Below are 12,552 nucleotides of genomic sequence, written 5' to 3'. Positions count from 1 at the left end.
CAGCATACATAGATATTCCCATTAACCCAGACACCACATTCGGAACAGTTACATAACAAACAGAACACATGCATATATGGGACCACAGTGGTAATAAGAACAGCATGCAGGTACATTGATGGCACCATGCCACCAATGTTGGAATAATTCATTACTGCACATGGATGGGAACAATTAAAATATTTATCAAACAACTAGACATTATCAGAACATAGGTGTCATTACATACCAGTTGGGGTGGGTATGTTGATTATTGTTGGAGATATGGTGGGGGGGGGAGAAAGAGGTCAATTAACTAGTATATTCCTATAGTCCACATTACTTTCCTAGTCAGTGCTGTTATCTGTACCTTACAGATCTTACTACACTACCCTATAGCCTTAGTTTGGACTGTGATATGGCTGTCGTCATCATTACACATGAACTGGTTTTACCTGCAGTATACACCTCTTACCTGGTATATGTGTGGAGGGAATGTTTGTTAACATTAACTGTTTCTACACATACTCCCAGATACCAGGTTGATGTTGTGCACATAGCTATCCAAATCTTTCTGCACAGACTCTGGCCATGTGTTGACCACATGCTGGTGTGCCGGGACATATCTAGAATAGTGCCCTCTTCCACCTTTAGTGACCTGATACAAACATATACATGCTTTCCTACACAGTTATATTAAATAGCACAGTGTGGGTGACAGTGATCAGTGATACTTTATTATTCAAAGAAACTGCAACACTCACAATTCCCTACAATACCAGAGTGAACAGTACTAGTACAGGTTATAATGGTCTTTATTTCTCAGCACAGTGTTCGTATCTGATGTACCTGTGGGAGCAATGTTTGTTAGCACTACTGTTGCCATACAAACTTCCAGATTACACATTAGTATTATGCACATACATCTCACTCTGTTACTGTATACACTCTGGTCACAGCTTGACAACATGGGAGTGTAGATACGTAATACTTGAAATATTACTCTCCTAACAGTTTCAGGGGTTGCTACACTGACAGGTTTGTTCTCATAGATGTTTGACAATCACTTATATTCCCTGTTTGCTGGCTAAACATCTGGGATCATCCCACAGACTTACCAGGGGGACAGGCAGCAGATATGGGCCCATATACTTGACATTCTGGCCTCATCTGTATAGTTGTGGGGTATGATTCTGTATGCAGCCTACATCCACTCCCAGGATTCAGACCATGGCTGTGTCTGCTACAACTTAAACACTGTCCATCACAGTTGTGTCTGCTATTTAGATATTGCTGTATATCTCATATCTGCTTTCTGTCTTCTTAATCCCATGTGCTTTTGCATTCTGGCCTTGTATTACAACACTCTTATACAGATCTCCTAGACAGTAATATTCTGTAGGACAGTGTGGACAACAGTGATGTGTAATACCTCATTATTCAGAGTAACTGCATCAGTTGAAATGTCATACAATACCGATGTAAACAGTACCAGTACAGGGTATTATTCTTGTATTTCTGGGCACAGTGTTGGTATCTGGCAGACCTGTGGGGGAATTGTTTGTTAGCACTAGGTTCATAGGTTCATAGGTTCATACTAGGCTATCTGCCCTAGGGCATTTATAAGCCTAGCCAGAGTGTGCTTGGCTTTCGCCACCCATTTTAAATTAATTTTGCTATGCCCTTTTTCGAGGTTAGTATACTGTGCCTCTGTCTAACAGTGACACAGAAGTGATACCCGGGGTAAACCTACGATCTCCCATCCACTCATCAAGATTCCTCTTGAAGAGAATCAATGAGGGACTCTGCCTAACCTGGACTGGGATTTTATTCCAGAGTGAAGGGAGCCTCTGGGTTATGAATCTGTCCCTCCAGCATGTCCTATTTATTTCAGTGCTGAGGTTCAAGTCTCTTGAGCTCGTAGCTCGATGGGATTTGGATTTTCTGAGGTGCAGCATGTCCATTAATTCCGGGTTGGACATGGATTTATACGTCAGGCACAGATTGCCTCTGAGCAGGCTGTATGCCACTGAGTAGAGCTGGAGTTTCTTTAACCGGGCAGCACATGGCATCTGTTTGAGCCTTTTGATCCTCTTGGTGAGGTACTTTTGGGGTCTTTCCAGTTGCTGCAGGTGTTTGGTAAGGTACATCCCAAAAGGGGCATTGTACTCAATTATGGGCCTGATGAGGGATGAGTAAAGAGGCACGATGACCTCCCCTGATCTAGATGTGAATCCCTACCTGAATGTTCCCACACACAGTACCAGATTCCACATTACTATTATGCACATGCATCTTGCTCTGTTACTGTACACACTCTGGCCACAGCTTGACAAGTTGGGGTGTATATGGGACATACAGGGCTTCTTAGTCTCATAAGGTTTTGGGGAGTTGCTAGTGTGCCAGCTTTGTTCTCATAGATGTGTGTCAACCAGTTGTATTTCATGTTTGCTGCCTATACATCTGGAGTCATCCCACTGATTTCCCAGGGGGCATGTTGATAGACAACAGATAAGGACCACTTTACTTGACATTCTGGACATATCTGTACAGTTATGGGGTATGATTCTGTATGCAGACTACTAACACTCCCAGGATTCAAACCATGGCTGTGTGTGCTAAACGAAACAACAGTTCACATCTCAGTTGCATGTGCTATTTGGGTTTTGTTATCTGCATTTTCCCTGTTTTCTGTCTATGTGTCTCTCAGTTATGCTAAATGGCCTCTGGGGATTACACCAGTCATATATAGGCATTCCTACACATTCAATTTATGGTACATGGTGTGGGTAACAGTGCTTAATACAACAGTACTATTACATGATTGCAAATCTACATTACCATATGATACCAGAGTATACACATGCAGTCCAGCAGTTAGACCTTTATTGTCAGACTGTTACACTTTTATTTATATACATACTACATGAGACTCTTCCTGACATATTCTCCAGTGTATGCAGTATTTGCCTTGAACAATACAGGTTTTATACAGGCAATTGATTTACTACTACTTTTAGTTTTATTTCCTATGACAGTAAATGCATGAGTAGTACTGACCTGCCTCACTTTGCAACCACGCCAGGTGACTGACATGAGCATCCTGGTTTGCAGTCTGCTCCATTGCAGCTGTGGGGGACATAAAAGGAATATTTAGCCATACCTATCCATGATATACCTGAGCTGGCAATTATTACACACATAGTGGGGTGATACTTACACACAACTGGAACATCCCCTGCCACTCTAGCCTCTTGAATCCACTGGTCCAAGAGGTCCCTCTTACACCGCTTCAGGCCGGCATAGTGATGCCTGACCTGCTCACCAGTTTGGGGTATGCCAGTGGCACTGGTGAAGTCATGGGGGAGATGGTCCCAGGCCTCTGCCTTATATTGGGAGCCCTGGTACTGGCCCTGCAGCAGTCTCTGATCATGGTCTTTGACAAGACGTCCTGCCATGACTCTGGACTCCTGGATGTACCATCACTGTGCCTGAAAGTGCACACCTTCTCCCCTTACTGCCATTGTGCCTGCAAGGGGAAGCTACAATCAGTTATGAGATGTATTCCCACCTCTTGGGTTTAAGTAGGACCGATTTCCTGCACTTTTCCATGACTGGCCAGTTTTGAAAAGGCTAGGCTATGGGCTAACCTGCTTACCTAGGGTTGGCATTGTTTAAAGGGGTATAACACTGGGCACATTGAGTTAACTGGTCTACACATTGCTTACACCTCCTAAGCTGGCCTGTGCAATGCTTAGCATTGCTTACATTACAGTTTGCATTATAATTCCTTTTTGGCATAGAGTTATTATTCATAACACCTTATGTGTATGCCTGATATCCATGATTCATGTGTATGTACACTGTATGGGGTCCTTGTGTTTTATTGGGGACTTCGGCACTCTATTACAATTGCACCTGACTTCCGGGCTTACTGCCTTACTCCAGTTCACATATTTATGTTATGTAGTGGGTTAAGACACATATGTCTGTATATTGATTCCTTTCACAGGTTCAGTTTGGTTTTACTGTGGTGAAACTTGTTTGCTGATGCCTCATTCTTCAGTACTTCTGTGATAGCTTGGTGGTTAACTACTGTGACTGTGGTGTATAGGGTCCTGGGTTTGAGACCTGTATGGCTGTTTATTTTGTTGAATGCAGAACAAGGGCCATTGGACAGAGAGTGATTAAGGTACTTTTGAGCAGTTGTAAGCAGGTTTACGAGGGTAAGCACTGCTAACCTCCATTTACATATGCTTACAGTGAGTTAGCTTTAAAATTGCTTAACCTGTGTGCCCATTGCTTACTGCCACGCAAACAGGCTTAAGCTCGCTTACTAGTACTTAAATATGCTTACTACTGCTTATTGCTGCTTAAACCTGCTTACTAGTGCTTTATTCATTATGACACTGACACCTCACATGTGCATTTACTGCAGTACTCCAGTTCATAAATATATGTTATTTAGTGGGTTATGCAACAAAAGTATTAGTCATAATGTGCTTTGTCATGGAAAATGCTGCAGTGGGACTCGAACCAGGAATAGCTGCTTGTAAGGCAACTGCTCTCCCCACTACACTATTGCTATGCTGCATCATTTGCATATATCTTCCTTGTTATCCTCTTCAGTCATTTAAGCTGAAATAACCATAGCTAAGCGTTGGGCACACCCAAGCACCTACGGTTAGCTTTAATTGGATTAAAAAAAAAAAACGTGTTTGTTCATTTTATTTCTCTATACTTTTGCTGTTGTACACAAGGTGAACTGTTGGTGGGGATATGCGGACACCTATGAGCGGTCTAGCTCATTTATTACCCCTTTCTGCTGTTCTTCATTGTGGGGGCATGTATATTCTCAGTGCTCTACTCTCAGACACGTCCCCTGCACTCTTACATTCCATGTAAGATTAGGAGCTCAGGCAGTGCATCTCATTACAATGTATGGCACGCTGCCATCCTCCTCCTAAACAGCCACCACCCTGCAGGACTAAGCTAGTCCTGCACGGAGGAATAGTAAATCCGGGGGATAGTGTCACTTCTGTTCATTTTCATTTACACTTTTCTGTGTCTGTAGCACACCAAAGAATTTGACTGTGAAATAACAACATATTAGTTCTTCTGCTTTGTTTAACATTGAAAATGTTTTTTATTTCAGCTTCTCATTTAACTTTTGAACTGAAGCAGCTATTTATCTGGATTTAGTTGGTTTGTGTCAGCAGATTAAGATGTAAAGATTTCCTCCATTTTAGCTTTCAACACAATAAAATCTTACTGTCTTGCCTAATTAGCTGTCATTGTGGACTTTATTATATAATGGACTGCTATTATTGTTTCTATATACTTTTGCAAAGTGGTTATTTTTTATTTTCATTTTACATTTGTTGACCAGGCTAGTCTAACTGGATATATGTCCATTTTCAGTAGAGGCCCGGGGAGATAAGCTCTGAGGAAGTAAAAATATTCAGAGAGCTTCCTGTTTCTATCAATGCTTTTATGTCTTTCTTTTGTATTTTCCTGTCACCTCTGGTTTCTTCACATGATCTTTCTTATTAATGGCATATATACTTGTACCATTTTTATTGCCACTGTCTTCACTACCAGATTGTTAGCTGTGGATATTTGTCAGGCCGCTCCCATGACACAGAGGGATAAAGCCCTGACAAAGGCCTAGGTGATCTGGGTTCAATTATCAGCTCAGGCAACTGACAGAGTACAATGAGGGCTGGATGCTCCCAAGAGTCCTGAGGCAATGGCTGACTGCAGTTAATGCTTTGAAAAAAAATGGAGTCATGAAAATATGTCAAAAATTCACACAAGGAGTAAAGATTCTCCACATGCTTTGGTATGTAGAGAACAACCCATGAAAGTGAAAAATTGCACCAGTGTCAGGTTTTACTTTACATGACTAAGAAAATCCTGAGGTGCTTCCCCATATAACAATCCCTGGTAGAGGCTGGGGAGGTAAGAGAGGACATAATGTCCAAGGAGGGATCATGATGGAGATATCAACTGAAATGCTGTGGAGGCAAGGTAATAAGTTAACGCAACCCCAGATACATTAACACATCCCCATTGCACACCTACAATCAAGAGGCAAACAAGGGACCACGGAGGGGGCAGGGTAGGGCATAATAAGACAAAATCCACCTGGCAGATGACATTACACCTGGACCACCACAGGATATCCCTATGATTCATGCCAGTCCCAGCTTTACACAGGATAGTCCAAGGAATGTTAGCAGGTGGATTGTAAATTCAACAATACACATGGGACACTAGGGTAGGGTGCCACAGAATGATGTGAAGGGTTCTCTCTCTAAAAATATAGCTCTTCATCATGTTTTTTTAAGTACATCTTACTGTCTTGCCTAATTAGCTGTCGTTGTGGACATTATTATATAATGGACTGCTATTCTTGTTTCTATATACTTTTGCAAAGTGGTTATTTTTTATTTTTATTTTACATGTGTTGACCGGGTTAGTCTAACTGGATATATGTCCATTTTCAGTAGAGGCCCGGGGAGATAAGCTCCGAGGAAGTAAAAATATAATCATATTATACAAATATTAATCTGTATGTTAAACATTTCAAGAGAAAACGGAGTAATCACAGTAGTCGTTTGTTCATAGAATAGTGATAAATATACAAATATACTTAATACAAAGCAAAAGTAGATGCAATACAACAAATGTAGTTGCAATACAACATATAAAAATATAGCAGCTGAGTTAGATAATATGTTGGTAAACAGGTTGACATAGAGAAGGAAAGCAAAAAGTAGGAACTGTAATAATCAGTATAAAAGTTAATAACTTTTAGTTATGTACTTACCATAACTTTAGATGTATGGGATCCATCTCGCCTACATTCTCTACAGATGGGTTCGGACGGCTCCGACGGCGACTGTTGTTATAAGATTGCCAGGTGTTTCAAGAGAAACAGTTGTGGCCTCCAAGGCAGGGGGGAAGGCAGGGACAGATGGGACAGCGTCCCTAGAAACTAATTCCTCCTAGATGCCACATCCAGAAATTGTGGTGTGTAAAGAAGGTAGAGAAGAGAGCTGCCGTGGCCATAGCCCTGGTAGAATGAGCTTTCACTGGATTAGCTTTTATTTGAAATGCGATGACTGATGCAGTCTCTGATCCACTTGGCAATAGTGACTTTCGTGACTGCTTTGCCCAATTTAACAGTTGATCTGATTTTCGTGGCTTGGTGTGTCCTATCCAAATAGAAACGTGAATTGTCCTGTGCATCTAAAGGGTAGAAAGGTATACTGTTTGTTTGTTATAAAGGATGGGTTTGGGTCTAGAGATACTCTATCCTTGTGAAATACCAGGTATGGTGGTTTGACACATAAGGCTTGAAGTTCTGAAACTCGCCTGGCTGATGTGATAAACCAACTAGAAGGTCTTCCAAGAAAGAAATTTCAAGTCACAGGTTGCTGCCGCTCAAAGGGAGGTGCGGTTAATGTGGCTAACACAAAGCTTTACACAACTTATTGCTCTCAAAAAGGTGTTTCTTACTCTCGAAAAAAATAAAATAGCTGCCAATTGAACTTTGAGTTGGGCCCAAATAGCAAACCTCTTCCATTTACTGCTATACATCTTTTTAGTAGAAGTCAAATATGCAAGACTTCAGGGTCGAAGAAAGAACGCTAACTATGGTGAAGAGGAGAAGCCAAGCTGCTAGCTTCAATGAATGTAGGGACTGATGGAGCTGTCCCATCTGGTGAAAATCTGTGTTACCACTTTGTGATTCAAGGACCATTCGTGAGGAGAGAATAGGTCCTGCTCAGTCTGTAGACCTGGTCCCTCCTGCTGTTCAGTCAAGTACTCACCGACATGTTGTTGTCGGAATGAATATCAATCAGGGGGGAGGTGATGATCGCAGTTTGCAAATGTTAAAAGCACCAGCACCACCCTCATTTATAGATGGTCCCTCCTTGCTTGTTCAAGTACCAGACTACCGACATGTTGGGGACTGAATGCTGTGTCGTCCCAGGGGGGGTGATGTGTGCAGTGCTTGCAATGTTAAAAGCACCACCCACCCAGGATAGATGGTGCCTTGGACCGACCTGTCCAGATAATGTAGATCCTGTCTGCATGTCTCTGTGATCAATATGTGGTGACTGAGGGGGGGTCTTGATAAGACCACTGGACTGAGAGGAGCCACTAGAATGGTGGCTGACATGGAACCTAACAGCTGCAGGACCATTCAACCTGAGACTGCAATGTTGGGAAGATAGACTCACATCTGCCTTGAGTCTATTTCTGCACCAATAAACAGAATTTTGTCCAATTGAAGGTGATTCCTAAGGAGTTGCCTAGGGAGATAGTGGCTGCTAGAGTTTTTAAGAGTAGATGCCTTGAGGTGGCAGTTAGGAGCCAGTTGTCTAGGTATGAAACACCTGGAATCCTAGACTTCTCAGGGTGAGCAGTCACCACTGCCAAACATTTGGTGAACACCCTGGGGGCTGTGGAGACAAAGAGAGCAGTGCACAGAACTGGAAATGACTGTCCCCTAGGCTGGATCTATCAGAATGTGATAATAGGCATCTTTGAGATCTATGGAGCACATCCACACACCTCTCCCAGAAGCGGGAGAATGGTTTGTAAGGTGACCATCTGGAATTTGGACTTTTTCACTGATGAGATCCAAAATGGGCCTCAAGTCCCTGGTCTTTTTTGGTACCAAAAAGAATCTTGAGTAAGTCCCTGATCCGGGACAGGTTGGATGACTCCTTTTTGAAGCAGCTTTGAAATTTTGATGGCTGCCAGATCCCGTTGACTGGGTGGCAGGTCCGGGATTCTTTGGGATGGTGGGGGGGGATTGAGAGAAGGGAATGGTATAACCTCTGGTGATGATTCAGGCGACCCTGACTGGCTCCGAAACTGCACAGGGCACTCCTTCAGGGATGCTGGAAAAATTTCCCCTTCCTCTGCCTCTAGATAAGGTCTGAAGGAGTGGAAACCAGGGTTAAAGTCTTACCCTCCTGCTCGCAGCGAGTCAAAAGTGTCTTTACCTTGGGTCCGGCATCGGCAAGGAAGACTTAAAGGCCTGACAGGGTAGCCAACTGGGAGGTTACCAGAGAGGGTATCCTAAAATGCATCAAGTAGTTCAGAGACCTTAATGTAAAGGTTGCTGAAGCAGGGTGCACTTCTCTGCCACATCTTGTTGGGTGGCAGATGCCACCACCAAGGCATCTACAGCCACACCTTTGGAAAGAAAATCCTTATCTGAGGCGGAGGGCTGAGCCCAAGGCCTTGAGGAGGACCCCACTCAGCAGAAGGGGTTTGGACTGCCAGTCTCCTCGTTGCTTAAGGATTTCCAAGATGTCCACATCATCCGAGGATGACTTAGGGGACCCTTCCGCGATCATCAAGGGTATCCAAGGTGAGAGACTCATCGAACCCCAATGGGGTAACCTCAGGCCCCAGGGGCTCGCTGTCATGAGACAACCCCAGAGTCCTGGGAAGGTTCAACCCCAAGGCCACAGCAGCAGTTGGAACTAGCTGTTGGAGGAGGAACCAGCAGGGTGGGGGAGACTGAAAAGCCTTTGAAGCACCCTGTCTACATCCGAATCGGACATCCTGCAGTGGAGCTGATGGAGATGACGAAAAGCGTGGTAGCAGCTCTACAGGATTTGAAGGTGGCTTGACGCCCAACAGTATACATAAGGAATGATGATGTCCGTATGAACATTTTTTTTATAGTTGCACATTTTTTTTTCCTGATGGCCTATGTATCTTCCTTCGGGCGGATCCCTCAACACTTTACTGCTTACTACTAAATAAAGAAAAAATAAAACTACCAAGAGGTCCTAACAAGAGACTAGGCAACTTGCAAGAAAGTTAAAAAAAAATTTACCCAACAAAAAAAATTAACACTTACAACAGATTTAGCTGTTAAACAGCTCTAAGAAAATACAATCTCACCACAAAAATTCAAAATACTCCAGTCACACAACATAGTGGCTGTTAAAAAAATAGCTTTTGGGTAGGGTTTAGCGAAAATTCTGACAGAAAAATAACCACTAAGGGCACCTAGCTCAGCCTTAGTCTGAGCCAGTCTATGCTGTAGTGGTGCATCTTGGGATAGGATCACATTACATCTAGTCTTTTTAAAGAAATTAAGAGGATGTAAGTAAAAAAATTTGAAAGGTCAAGGTCAGTTTGTTAAGAAAAGGAACAAGAATAATTGAGAAGAAGAGAGTAGGTAGATCCAAGTAAGAAAGGTGGCAGATCAGTCAGGTTTGGTACAGGGGCACAACCAGTGTGTTCTGAGAAAATGCTTCAGTTTGTTTTTAAAGAGTGATATAGAGGGAATTGAGGAAAGTTTGCTAGGAAGAAGGTTCCAGGATTTTCCAACAGCATTACAGAAAAGTGAGTCTCCAGCCCTGTTGTTTGACTTACAAATATTTACTAGAAGTCTATGTGATGAACATAAGGTCTTTAGATTGTTGTAGGGGATAATGAGTGTAGATAGTATAGGGGTATTGGTAGGATGGTAAAGGGTTTTGTGGGCAATGGTAAGTTGGTGGAATTTAAGCTGATTTTGTAATTCAAGCCATCCTAGTTGCTTCAGGTTAGTACAGTGGTGGGTTCTAAAAGATTTACCTGTAGCTATGCTATTGTAGGCATTTTCCATTTTATTAAGGTTGTTTTTAGAGAGATTAGTGTATATGGGTGAGGCATAGAGGAGAGTAGAAATTAGGTGAGTGTGAGCAATAGTTATTCTTGCTGCAGGAGAGAGAAAGGGTTTGATCCTGTAGAGAGAGCCCAGTTTTCTATTAACAGACTTTAAGGTATTATTAATATGGGTGTCAAAGTTAAGGTTGTTATCTATGGTGATACAAAGTAGTTTGGTAGTTGGGTCTGGGGATATAGGAGTACGGTTATTGGATGTTACTGTGAAGTCTATTGGGGGGGACTTACAAGTAGGAGTGAAAAGGAGGAGTTTAGTTTTTTGGGGGTTTAGAAGGAGACAGCATTGAGTAAACCATAGTTCAACTGTGTTAAAGACTGTTTGGGTAAGGGAGTGAAGTTCAGATATTGATGTGGCTGAGCATATAGGTGTTGAATCATCTGCATATTGTATGCATGTAGCTTGGGGGATTGCTAGGTGAAGGTCGTTGATAAATATAGAAAATAGGAGAGGTCCTAATATGGACCCTTGGGGGACCCCTATGTTGATGGGTAGATGGGTAGACAGAATATTGTGCCATTGCATGGCCTGTTGTCTGTTATCCAGATAAAATTGGAACCATTTTATAGCTAATGCAACTAGTGACAGAGATTTAAGGATTTTTATAAGTAACTGGTGATTTACCATATCAAATGCCTTAGACAGATCTATAAACAGTGCAGAGGAAAGCATATTAAGGTTTTGGTTTTTGTTGATACAGTGAGTGAAAGAAAGAAGGGCGGTAGTAGTGCTGTGTGAAGGTCTGAAACCATGTTGAGAGTTAGAAAGTAAGTTATTATGGATTAGATATTCTAGCAATTGTTTATGGATGCATTTTTCCATGATCTTTGCTAGGGGAGACAGTAGGGCTATGGGACAGTAATGAGAGAGTTCAGTGGATTTACCACCCTTATGAATGGGGGATAATATGGGAGACCTTCCATATGTTAGGGATGTGTTCTTCAGTGATTGTTCTATTGATAAGAATGGAAATGGGTAAGCAATAGATTTGGCTGACTTTTGTAGGTATTCAGTGGGTATTTGGTCAGCTGAATGAATGCATGGTTTAAGGTTTTGGATAAAGGCAAGAATATATGCAGTTGGGACTGGTTGGAAGAGAAATTGAGGGGGTGGGTTAGTGATATAGTTGGATATAGATAAGTCCTGAGTGGATAGCTGACTGGCAAGGTTTTAAATGGCCTCAGTGAAATAGGTATTAAAGGTATTAGCAGTCTGTTTAGGATTCTCTTGGTCTGTGCCTTGTGGGTTTAGTGTGATTGATTGACCTGGGTGTAATAATTGATTAATACTTGCCCAGAATTTTTGTGGTTGATTATGTTGGGTCTGTTGGAATTGTAGGTAGTAGTTTATTTTGTCAGATAGTACTACTTTTTTAGTTTCATTTCTTAGTTGCCTTAAGTTTTGTTGATCTACTGAGTTTTTAGTTGATCGAGATTTGCTCCAGTATTTATTTCTGAGTTTGATTTTTGCCTGGTTTCTTTTGACAGACATGGGGCAGATTTAGTTCTCATTCTTATAGACTGCATTGGGGCATGATGGTCTAGAATGGCTAAGTTAGAGTTAAAGTAATTGACAGCTTCCTCCAGCGGGAGGTATTTTAAGGGAGACCAGTTACATGTTCTTAGTTCCCTTTGGAAGAGATCAGGGTTGAAGTTTTTCTTGGTTCTAATTGTTCTAGATATGGTTGGGTAGATTGGTTTTATGCCTGATGATGTAGGTTAATGAGTGGTCACTTACATCATCAGGGAGGGTACCAGATTCATATGGCTGGAGATGACTGTTTATTAGAATCCAATCTAAGGTACTTTCTTTCTTATTAGGCTTGTTTATGCTGGTAGGGGAGGTAATGGTTTGTGAAAAACCAAAAC

This window comes from Protopterus annectens, chromosome 2.part1 (assembly GCF_019279795.1).
Source record: "Protopterus annectens isolate FY-2018-M chromosome 2.part1, PAN1.0, whole genome shotgun sequence".
Classification (NCBI taxonomy): domain Eukaryota; kingdom Metazoa; phylum Chordata; order Ceratodontiformes; family Protopteridae; genus Protopterus; species Protopterus annectens.
This window is presented reverse-complemented; position numbering follows the sequence as displayed.